The following is a 13,008-nucleotide window of genomic DNA, read 5'->3' on the forward strand; positions in this document are numbered from 1 at the left end:
CAACCATTCAAATAAAATATACATTCATTTACCTTTTAGGAGTCATTGCTGAATTAGGAAAAAAAATTGGAGGAAGAAAGAGGTAATTAGGGTAAGGCCCTATGAGGGGGACTTCGGGATCTATTTTCATGGAGTAGGAAGTCTCATGAATAAAACAAATTAATGCTATAAGATAATTTCAAATCTTTTCTTGAAAAATAGCAGCCCCTATAATTTAGAGGTGCAATTGGGGTGGGGCTAAATTGCCCCACTAGCTTGGAGATTTTGTCTACTACTTGTTAATTAGCTACTATTTTAAATTTCTGCTAGAAAAGAAATAGAAAGAAAATTGTGTTCATTTATTAATTTTTTATTTGCATTTTTCATGAGATCAACAAGCTTCTCTAAATTTAGGAGGTTAAACTTTTAAGCTAATCTCACTACGAACTACCAGCTTTAAAATATTCCTAAAAAATCTGAACAGCACTCACTGAATTTTTTTAGGAAGTGCCCCTCCATGAGACCTTGCCCTTAAAGAGAGAAACTGCAATGAATTTGGAAAAAAATCCGATTTAATTAAAAAAAAACTAAATTTATCTGCTCTGTTTTGCCCTCTATCTTTCTTCTCATTCAGAAATTTCCCTTTAACCACAATTTCCACCCCAAAATAACATTTTATGAGCCAGCGAAAGTCAAATAAATATTGTAAATTATTCACTCCACCGCGCCATTCAAATTCAGGAAACATGTTCAGTTTTCAATCGATAAGTTGCCCTCCGACAGGTTTACTCGGACATAACACATTAGTTCAGTTAGCGGGGATTTCAGGTATTTTGTAAACCCTAGTATACTTTATTGGTGAAATCTAGTCTTTGTTAGCTGAAGTATTTTAGTACACAGGACCAAGGGAAGTAAAAGCATAAAACGGCATATAAATATACCTGCAACATTCGATATTGTGTATGTTTAAGACGATTAAAAAAGGTCTAAATATTAGCGGGGCTTTAATGCTTTATTGAAGTGAACCTAGAAAGTGATAATACTCAGTTTAAATGAATGGAGTGAGGAAATTAGACATATTAATTTAGGTTGAGGTTATGAAGTGGTGTATGTTGAAATGACATGAAATGAAAGATTTTAATAATGAGGCCAAAGCAGTATATGGGATTCAAGAATAGCGCACATTTTTAGAACGGGGCACTAAAGTCTTAAACAATTTGGAATTTATTCTTTAGATCTATCCTTCAACAGTGGATTTTGATCAATAAGTTTGCTATTTTGTCTAGCTTTATTTCCTCAAACAAAGTGTTTAAATTATCCATTTTAAAAATGTCCTCTTAACTATTCCGAATGTCACTATACATTGGACACTCCATGACAAAATGTCATTCTGTCTATACCACTCTCATGTTATAAAATAGACATTATCTCTTTTCCCATTCTTTTTAAGTATTGTCCATGTACGTGATTCACACTTGAAATGATGAGAACTAATTCTCAATTGGACTTATGCAAGAGAATCCAGCTGAAAGTGAAATGTCATTGTGAGAGGTGAAAATAAAGAGATAAAGCGAATGGAAATTAAAAATGTCTGCCATACTAATAGTTGAGAAGGGAGAATGAAGGGCTGCAAGGAGTTTAATAGACAAGCAAAAGATTAAAATTTACAAATAACATATAATAAAGTTCGGGGTCTGCAGCAAGAAGATGAAAGGGCTTAGTAAGAAGGAATGGAAGAGGCACAGTTGTATAGCTGGAAGATTAAAATTTTCAGTTACAGATTTTAAATAAATTAATTTTGAAGTGAAAAGAATTTAGGGAGGGCTGCATTGAAACAGAGGTAGCGCATACTAGAGCCTGGCAGATTTCTAAGTGCATAAAAGATTAGAAGAAGGCTGCTGCGTAGGAAAGGGAAGTCAGTTCGTAGCATGGAAAATTGTTAAGGAAGTATAAGTTGTGTTCGAGTTTGTGGCAACTAGTGTGGAGAGGAAGAAATTAATTACAGTTTGAAACGAAAAAAAAAGACCCATAGTTGCGCAATAGAGGAAGATAATTTCCATGTGGAAGGAAGAAATAGAGAATTAGTGTGTGCAAACCAAAACAATGCAAATTAATACAAAGATATGAGAGCGAGAATGAAAACAGGAAAAGTGTGTAAGAATAAAGGAAGAGTATTATGAGTAAAGAGTGCAGTCTCAAAACAGAGAACAGAGGATTCATCTTTGAAGAATAAAGTTATCTTTGGATGTATTTTTTGAATTCAAGTTTTGAAATTGAATAATTTGTATTTGTGTTGTTTCATTTTTAATTGTGTTCAATTGGGTATTGCGATTGCGAAAACAGATCTTGAGAATTTCTATTGAATGTATGTAAAATGAATTCATATTTTTTAATCATAATCACTTTTGACTGAAGCTTTGAACTAATGGAGCCACAATAGAAGACCCCACCCCAAATTCATATCGAGACATTAACAATTCCTGTCTCTTTATCTCCTCTTCTCTGTCACCTTGTCTCCACTCTGTCTCCTATCTCCTCCATCATCCCGTCTTTGTCTCTTGCCTTTCTTTCTTTCTGTTGGGTATATGAAGCCCAACAGTCACATGGTTGTTTGTCTTCCCCAGAAGACTCTTCATTTCATATTTGATATGTTTATATAAATGGCTGTGTGCAGCCCATACATGATGTACTGTGTAATTGGATATTAGTTAATAAGAATTCTCGTTTCTGGTGGACGTAGCCACTTAGTGGTGAACCACGTTAATCTTGTGTCTTGAGTTCTTTGTTGTGTCTATTATTCTTTCTGCTGTTTTCTGTTCATTATTATGTGTTTTCTCTGCTCGTTTTTTAAACTAACAATTGGTATTAGAGCCACGGTTGGCTTGAGCAGAGATGGGATCTGATTGGATAGTTGATCCTGGAGTTGGGTGCTTTTATGTTATCAATAAACAGGCTGAAGTTTCAGATGATGAGGCCGAATCAGTCATCGAAAAATTTCTTGGCAGTCTAGACTTGGTAGAGAGTGATGTCCAAGTGGAGGTTGAAACCAAATGTCATTGGTGGGATGGCTGGAAAAAGGAGGAGACTTTGGCTGAAGAAGAAGAGGGTTTGTTGTATTCGCTGTTTGAAGAAGAGACTGGTTTGTTTCCCTTCCAAGATGAGGAGGATGCCTCCCGGGGTGAGGAGGATGTAGTCTCGAATCTAGCGAATGAGGATGAACCTGAAGAAGAACAAGCAGATTGCAAAAGTGATGATTTATTGTTGCAGATTGCAGTAGTGGAGGCAGAGTGGAATGCATTGATTGTAGGCACTGCACAAGTTTCTGCACAAAATACAACAAATTCATTCAGTGAGGCAATCGTGAGAATTGGGAGTGACGTTTGTAGGCTATTCACACCTGTACGAGAGTTTTATATTCGGGTATTAAAATCTGATAATGGTGATCTAGATATTCTATTATGGGGGAGCACAAGAGCAAGAGACTTTGATGGAGGAATGTATTATGCATCAACAGATAGTAGTGTTCCTGATTATGGATTACCAGATGAAGTAGTTAGAGAATATGTTTTTAACTCTGATCTGACTTGGAAAAGATTAATTCGCACTGTTCATGAACAGAGTTTGGCGATATTAAAATCTTCTCAAGAGCTGGTTGTAGTATGAGCCTCGGAATGGAGATGCAGGGAATGTTACAGGCTGTGCCAGTTGGACTTCACGGGGGAGATTGTTGGGTATATAAAGCCCAACAGTCACATGGCTGTTTGTCTTCCCCAGAAGACTCTTCATTTCATATTTGATATGTTTACATAAATGGCTGTGTGTATCCCATACATGATGTACTGTGTAATTGGATATGAGTTAATAAGAATTCTCGTTTCTGGTGGACGTAGCCACTTAGTGGTGAACCACGTTAATCTTGTGTCTTGAGTTCTTTGTTGTGTCTATTATTCTTTCTGCTGTGTTCTGTTCATTATTATGTGTTTTCTCTGCTCGTTTTTTAAACTAACACTTTCATCACCCCATCTCCACTATTATGTCTCTTGCCTCCCCTCCTCTGTCACCCATCTCTAGCCTCTACCATTCTCTCCTTCCTCACCACGTCTCCTCCACCCGTCCTCCGCACTCTTCTCCCTATGCTTACTTCCACTGGCCATCCTCCGTCTTCTTCACTTCTTAACCTTCCTCCCTACTCCTTATCTCTTTGCACCATCATTCACTTCATGTCCCTCCACACCACCAACCGCACCTCTGCCATCTTCACCGCTACCCATCACCTCTGGCTACATTACCTTGCCTCCTTTGCCTACAGCCACGTGAGACCTCCGGATGTTGATCTATCCACCGTGCAACTTGCCACAACACCACCGTGGCACCAACGAGCATCCAACGCACTATCTCGCGCCGCCTCCAAACCTGCATCCAACAAACTCAATAGGGGATGAGAATCGAACATGGGACCGCCCTATCAATAGGGCCTGTGACAACCATCGTGCTGTAGGGTCAACCCCATGTAAAATGAATTCATTATTAATAAACAAATTGTAAGTTTTTGGGTACCTTTTGGTATATTGCAGTGAGCTTTCAGTTGTATTGAATTTAATATAAATTGGTTCAAATTCATTGGGGCATTTGGGCGTATTCCCAATTGTTAGCCGCATTATTGTATACGGGAATAAGACTAGTTAATTAAGTTGTAATTGAGTTTGTTAGTTGGCAGCCGAGGGGTGGTAGTTGTGGTGCGACGGTTGGCACTCGCACCCCCTCGGTATCTTTATATACTTCAGAATGTAACTTGCAACACACGAATTATGAATGGAATAACATATCTGATACTTGTCTGATATCTATGGCATTGTTCTGCATTACGTACTTTATGCTTTAAGTATTCACCCGAGAGGGCAAACATTTGGCGCCGTTGCCTAGACGTACTCGAGAACGGAAGACACGGATGGCACACAGACACGATGGGCCTACCCGTTGGTGAAATAAACCCAGAGGCCGACGACGCGCGAACAGAACTTTACGCAGGAGAAGACACGGCAACGAGAGAATTTTCAATTCTGCTCCAGGTAGCCATCCAGACCTACGTCCGACGAGAGGCGGCGAGGCAGAAATCCCACCAAGTGCCGTGTGGACAGCTCTGGAGGTTAGCCTGACAGTAAACCGGTTGATGAACCACCTCCCCCGGTTGCTTGCATAGGCATTGCTGGCACAACAAGCTCGCCTGGTGGAGATTGCCTAGGAAGAGCGACTACGAAGAAAACAGCCAACGGGAAATGAAACGGGATGGCGCCAGGCCAGGAGGGAATTGAACCTTGAACTTTTTATATTCAAATAAAAGTGTCATTGACATGAGTTGTATTTGAGCAAATGAATTAATAAAGACGTGTTTTGATTTATGTATTGTGAGTTATGGAAATGTGCGACAATTAATGCCAAACCTATTGAATAAAGATAGAAATAAAAAAGCAGAAACGGACGAGTGGGAGGCCGCGCAGAGGGCCTTGATTCTGGAGCAGCAAGTAGAACGTAGATGGAGGCTGAGGCAACTTGCCGAAGGACGACCTGCCGAAGGGTGGCCCGAGGGGAACCAAGGAGGTGTCACGAAGGGTGCAGAAGCCGACGGAAATTTCTACATGTTGCCAGAGCATCGTAGGATGCGGAGCCACGAAGAGTTTCTTGAAGAAACAAGGTTACAGCGAAATCTAGTCGAGGAGACTCGGGATCAGTTTAGAAACTTATCCCTTACACCACGGAGTGAAGATCACCAACGGGAACCAGGAGTGGGCGCGGGTGAGAGCGAAGGGAAGGGCAACCGTACTGGTTTAGGTGCCACACATGACAGGCAAAACATCGTACCTCCAATCGCCCACGTAGGACACGCCACCGGCGCCACCAGAGGAAGCAGCGCAGGGCCACAACCACCCCCAAGAAGACGACCCGGGATGGCGAGTAAACAAAAATTGCCAAAGTTCACAGGGGATGGCAAGGAAGACCCCTTACGGCACTGCCGTACATGTGAAACCATTTGGTTCGCCAACGGAGTGACAAACCAGGATGACTGGGTACAGCAGTTCCCAGCCACGTTACGTGGAGTTGCCATAGATTGGTACTCCGATGTGGACAAGCAAAAAGTGGCCACGTGGGCCAATCTACAGAAGGAATTCACAGAGGAGTTTCGGTTGCTCCATGATGACAATGAAATTGTAACGGAGATATACAGTACCAAACAAGGTACCAAGGAGACAGTACGGGCATACAGTAGGAGGTTGAAGGAATTGCTGGGTAAAATGGAAAGCCAACCAACAGAGGGATTGAAGAAACGATGGTTCGTTGAAAGATTGAAATCCTCCCTACGAAAAAAGATGAAAATTGTACCCCCGACGTCATATGACGATGCCTATTATAGGGCGATGGACCTAGAGAGCGAGTACAAAACATCAAAGAAGAAGAAAAGTAATAAATATTCATCTGACGATGATGAAGACTCTGACGGGGAAAGCAATAGCAGTGGCGAATCGAGTAAAAAGGTGCACGCTCTCCAAAAGGACATGGAACGAATGCTGAAAGAATTCAAAGCCATGAAGGGGAGTACAAGTAAGACTGAAGAAAACGACGTGTGGTGTACCGACTATAGGAGTGACGGACACACCAAGGGGTCCTGCCCCAAGAAGGCTTTTTGCGACATTTGTCAGATTGCGGGACATTTGACAAAGGAATGTCCCTACAATATGAAAACTAGGAGCCAACAAGTTCTCTTCACGCAAGAGCAGCCGGCCGTCGGAACTTCGCAAACCGCCAACAATAGTGCATCATCTGGCAGATACCGGAACAACCGGCGAGGGGGGAAAACCAATAATAAGAAGAGCCGGATCCAATATGATGCAAAGGGACGGCCAATGATCCAGTGCCGAGCCTGCAATCAATGGGGCCACTTTGCCAGGGAATGCACCTCAGAAGAAACTCCACAAAAACTATGTAAATGGTGTGGGCCTGGAGACCACGATGATGGAACTTGCCCAAAGTCAGGAGTGAACTTGCTTAACATTGATAGGACGGAGGAACGGGTATTGGCAATCACACGGTCACAGGCAAAGAAGGCCACATACCCAGACCCTTGCACGGAGAAGCAACGGGCACTGGAGGCCAAGGCTGAGGTGGCGAAGGAAATGTTGGCACAAGGGAGCACCCAGGAAGCGGTAAGTACTTCCCGCTCTGAGGCGGAGGAAAATATCCTGAAGCAAATGCTGCAGATTGAAGTACCCGTGAAGATGAAGGACCTCTTGGAAACGATGCCGCAATTACGTACGACACTCCTACGTACGGTGCAAGTAACTCCGCACAGTCAGGCGACCCGGAATACGGATGTTTCCGGCAGAACACCTACAGACCCATTGGTCTTGACACTATACAGTGGCCGGCACCCGACGGTGGTAGAAATGGGAATACTTGGCACCATTTTGACTGACACTATTGTCGACGGTGGGTCGGGAGTGAATGTGCTTCCGGAAGAAACCTGGAAGCAGCTTGGCAAGCCGACACTATGGCTGTCAACCTTCAACTTACTGGGAGCGGATCAACATGGTATCAAACCCCTTGGAATGCTCATGGCGCAACAAGTGATCATCGGGACACAACCATTTGTCCTCGACTTCGTGGTGATTCCACTCGCCAAGAAAGGATACGACGCCATTCTGGGTAGAGGGTTGTTGGTGGCAGCCAGAGTGAATCACAATTGGAAGCGTAACACACCGTCAATGGAGAAAGCCGGGAGAAAATTTATTATCGACCTGAAAACACAACTTGTGAGTGAAGAACTCACGTCAGAGTCAGAATCAGACGGCGAGGGCGGAGTTGACGGAGGAAAGTACGGAAGGGAACCGAACGAGGAAGGCATCCTGGGAATCCAAGGATGTTTCGAGGACGAGACCGATTCCCTTAATGGGCTCTTCCACTGGCAAATGGAGGACTACGAGCTGCTGTATGGGTGCAACATGTTGCAGGTTGATGAGGAATCGGATGAGAACGAATTTCTGCCAGCGTACGGGGAATACATCGAAGGGGATGCCCCGGTCAACGAAGTACCAGTGCACAGGTTTGACATGACGAAACCAATTCGGTACGAAGAGTCCGTAAAACCTACAAACCTCGGCACGGAAGCAGAGCCAAGGAACATCCTGGTTGGCGACGACTGGAATCCAATCTTGAAAGCCGCCGCGTTTAAAATATTCATGGAATACAAGGATGTATTTGCTTGGACGTATAAGGACCTCAAAGGGGTGCCGCCAGAACTGTGCGTACACCAAATTTCACTTGTACCTGGGGCCGTACCTGTACGAAAGAGGCCATACAGAATGAATAAAAACTATGCGGCGAGAGTGAATGATGAAATTGAACGTATGCTCGAAGCCGGGATTATTTTTAAAGTGCAGACCAGTGAGTGGGTGTCGCCCATAGTGATATCCCTTAAAAAGGAGGCAAACCAGATCCGAATCTGCGTGGATTTCAGATGCCTTAACGCGGTCACCATAAAAGACCCGTTTCCAGTACCATTTACGCATAGCATCTTGGAAGAAGTGGCCAGTCATGAAATTTATTCATTCATGGATGGATTTTCTGGGTATAACCAGATATCCATCGCCGAAGAAGACAAATTAAAAACCACCTTCATAGTGGAGGATGGCGTGTACGTGTATAATCGAATGCCGTTCAGATTATGCAACGCTCCAGCGACATTTCAACGGATAATCCTTCACATATTTGAAAAGATGTCAGTAGGGAACTTCAGGGCATTCCTTGACGACTGGTCCATCTACAGTAACCAAGATACACATCTGGCCGCACTTGGCGAATGCATGGAGAGATGCAGGCGAGCTCGCCTAGCACTCAACCCCCAAAAATGTAGATTCATGGTGCCTCAAGGGAAGCTGTTAGGACACATAGTGTGTAAGGCTGGACTCAAGACTGACCCAGACAAGATTCGGGTGATAGTGGAAATGGAGGCACCGACAGATGTCACGGGAGTCAAATCCTTCCTAGGACACATAGGGTATTACAGATGATTTATCAAAAATTTTGCTCGAGTATCCTGCCCTCTGGACAAGCTGACAAGGAAAGGTGAACGGTATACATGGGGGACGACTCAGGAGGAGGCCTTCCAAGAACTGAAGTCACGGTTGGTGGGTGCGCCAATCCTAACATATCCTGATTGGGACAAAGAGTTCCACGTACACGTTGACGCATCCAATTTTGCCATAGGGGCCACACTGGCGCATGTTGGCAACCACGAGCTAGATCACCCGGTCTGCTTTGCAAGCAGACTCCTGTCGAAGGCAGAGAAAAATTATAGTAGCACAGAAAGGGAAGCCCTTGGGATGGTGTACTCTGTCCAGAAATTTCGACATTACTTGCTGGCCACCCCGTTCACATTTTATGTGGACCACCAGGCGTTAATGTACCTGGTAAACAAGCCAATTATCCAAGGACGAATTAGCCGATGGCTGCTATTGCTGCAGGAATTTACATTTAACATTATCGTAAGACCTAGGAAAAGCCATGTGATAGCTGACCAGCTGTCGAGAATCCAGTCAGGAGAACCAGCCGAAGGAGTGAATGAAGATTTTCCAGACGCTCACTTATTTCACATCGCGGTTCTCCCCGCCTGGTATGCAAACGTGGGGGAATACTTGTCGACATCACGGTTTTCGAGGGAGATGCCACCAGGAGAAAGAAGGAAACTGGTACTGAGGAGCAGGACATTCCAACTCATTAATGGCCTCTTGTATAAAATGGGACCCGATCAGATCCTACGGCGATGTGTCCTAGAAGAGGAAATTCAGGCATCCTAAGGGAAGCACATGAAGGGCTCGCAGGTGGACACATGGGGCCCGACACCACGGCGAGGAAAGTTCTGTTGGCAGGACTGTGGTGGCTGACACTACATAATGACGCTAGAGAGTGGGTGACAAGCTGTGATACATGCCAACGGGTCGGACGACCATTAAAGAGGGATTTTAGGCCCCTCAACCCATTGAATGCCTAGGAACTGTTTGAGAGATGGGGATTGGATTTCATCGGACCATTAAAACCAAGTAGAGCTCGACGATGCAGATATATTGTAGTGGCAACAGAATACTTGACCAAGTGGGTGGAGGCACGGGCCTTACCGGACAATTCGACGGTCAATACAGCAAAATTCATTTATGAACACATCATTACGCGGTATGGGATTCCAATCCAACTGACGAGTGACAGAGGAGGACATTTTGTAAATCACATAATCCGATTCCTAACAACGGAGTTCAAAATTTTCCACTCCTTATCAAGCCCCTACTATCCGTGGGCGAACGGGTAGGCCGAGGCGACCAATAAAATAATCATGTCAGTGATTTATAAGTCTTGCGGAGTGGAGAAGGATGACTGGGAGGAGCGCCTACCGTCAGTACTTTGGGCATACCGAACAACTTACAAGGTAACTACTGGACAAACTCCCTTCCAGCTAATGTATGGACAAGAAGCCGTGGTGCCAGTTGAATTCATGGTGCCAAGTCTCCGGATCGCCATCGATAATCGACTTGGCAACATGGAGAGCCTGAGAGAGAGACTGTACGCTTTGAACAAATTGGATGAACAAAGGATGATGGCTCAGTGGGCGACAGAGACAACCCAGCAAAGACGGAAGGTTTGGCATGACAAGCATCTCCGGCGAATGAAGTTTACTCCTGGGCAGTTGGTGTTGAAATTCAACGGAAGGAACGAAATCAAACTTGGGAAATTCAAAGTGCGTTGGCTAGGGCCCTTCAAGGTACGCAAGGTCAATACCAACGGGGCAATTAAGTTGTGGACGCTGGACGGGGAAGAGATACCAGATGCTGTCAATGGGTTGAAATTAAAAGTTTACCACGAACGGAGGGAGCTTGGACCATCTAGTCAGGATGCTTGATAGACTAAATTTATAATAAATAAAAAAAAAAAAACGTACGATGACCGTACCGTACGAAATTAAAAAAAACAAACACATGGGGCCACCGTACGGTGGAACCACCGTGCGGTGGTCACACCGACGATGGGGCCACCGTGCGGTGGTCGCCGCACACCGCACACCACACAAAAAGAAAACCCCCACGCAGCAAAAAAATAAAAACCGACGCACAGCCGCACACGCCCGCAGCTCGCACATGCACAACTCGCACAAGCCCCCACAGACACACGCACAACCCGCACAAGTCCGCAACAGCCGTACAAAGCCGCACAAGTCCGCAGCAGCCACACAAGTCCGCAGCAGCCGCACAAGGGAGCACCGTACGCTGGGGAAGGTTATTTGAAAAGCGGCAGACGGGTTTTTGTTTTTAAAAAAGGTTATAAAAGCAGAATTGAAGAAGTAATCTGGGACTAATGGACATAAACAGGAACAAGGTAGATTGGCGGAAACGGTTGCAGCCGTTAGAAGACAAGTTGCAGGTAGGGCAAAAAGAAACCAGTGCAGACACAGGGAAACGGATTTTGCCATCTGGGGTGCATATTGCAGGTAGCCTCGGTATGAGCACCAGTCAAAAAAGCAAGAAGCATCGTCCCAAACCCTTGGCGACAAAGGACAAAGATGAAATAACAGTAGATAATATTGTGTTCGAGGGTTTGAATGGAATAGACTGTCGGAACTGGTGGGCAAAGACACCTCAAGATGATTTGATAAAGAAAAGCCTTCGCCAGGAACAGGTACACTGGGCCGTCCAGATGCCAGTTTTTTCGATAAAGGACTTTGAGGTGGTTTTGCGTGCCATGATTGGCAGCTATGACAGACATCGCCACTAGTTGGTATTTGATTATCAACACCAGAGGATAACAGTGTCATTCACAGCAGGCGAGTTCACTAGGGTATTTGGCATACTGGGGGTGAAAGGGAAAAAAATAGACACTTCACAGAAAATATCCCCAGAAAATCGTGCCACACTGCTGCAGTTGATGTTGCGCGATAACCTTACCCAGGGAGAAAAAGATAGCCTCAAGAGTGCAGGAAAGAGTCGGGGGGTGAAGAAACAATTTTTCGCCAAGGGAGTATGGCGATGCCTGTTGTCGGTGGTAAAGAGTCGCCTCACAGGTGCCAGCCGTGCGTCGGACATAGCCATTGCACAGATAGTGTTGATGAATGGGTTGCACAATGGAGTGGTATACGATTGGGCGTCACTATTGGCGGATAGGATGGACGAGTTCATGACGCTGCAATACAAAAAGTTCTACATGCCGCATCACGCCATCGGATTATTCCTTGATGCAGTCCGCACGCAGATCACACCGAGCTCACAGCCATTGGAGCCACAGGGGCATGTTGCACCAGACCAGCCGCCCATATTCTATTGGTCACACTTGGATGTCTTGGCACATGGCACGGAGGCACGTTTGGGCACAAAAAGAAAGAAGGTTGCCATGTCCGATATGGAGTCCGACACAGAAGAGTCCGAGGCTGAGGATGTAGAAAGTGGTAGGGAGGAATCCGCAGACACCTCCTAGGTAAGCGGAGGAAGCTTCCGACTGACAGGGAGAAGAGGCGACCAGTTGCCTGAAGAGGGGGTAGTGGAGTCGGCAGGTATAGTAGGGTCTACTTCAGCATCACAGGTGCAGGTCCACTTTACACCAGCTCGCTTACTGGAGACTTGTCAGTTGGCGGTGCCGCGGTCCTTTGGGACAGTGAGTGTAGTCACCACGGTACCAGTTCCTAGCTTCGGGCAGCCTCGGGTGACGATAGCGATGACACCACCACGGGTGGAGACCTTGGCGAGTGCAGAGACTTCCATGGTGCACGATGTGCCAGAGGCTTCCATGGTGCATGATGTGTCGGATATGACAGGACAGGATGTGCCTGGGTTGCCCGGATATATGCAGGAGGCAATGATGGCAGCAAGCACTCTTCATGATGACCTCACTAACTGGTTGAGCCGTTACCAGATGGCACCCGTGGCACCGGGAGAGGCCACTCTATCCCCAGGGCGGACCATGTATTCCTTGGATGTCATTGATCTCGAGGAAGGGAGT

General features: G+C 45.3%; 1 protein-coding gene across 1 annotated transcript in view; it reads left to right on the top strand.

Annotated features, from left to right (window-relative positions):
• Positions 1-469: 469 nt before the first annotated feature.
• The window catches only part of LOC131069373 (tubulin-folding cofactor A), a 91,726-nt gene continuing 79,187 nt past the window's right edge, over positions 470-13,008 (top strand). Inside the window, exon 1 of the mRNA XM_058004745.1 lies at positions 470-807. The gene's annotated coding sequence lies outside the window, so the exon portion shown is untranslated. The remainder of the gene's footprint in view (positions 808-13,008) is intronic.

This window comes from Cryptomeria japonica, chromosome 10 (genome assembly GCF_030272615.1).
Source record: "Cryptomeria japonica chromosome 10, Sugi_1.0, whole genome shotgun sequence".
Lineage (NCBI taxonomy): Eukaryota > Viridiplantae > Streptophyta > Pinopsida > Cupressales > Cupressaceae > Cryptomeria > Cryptomeria japonica.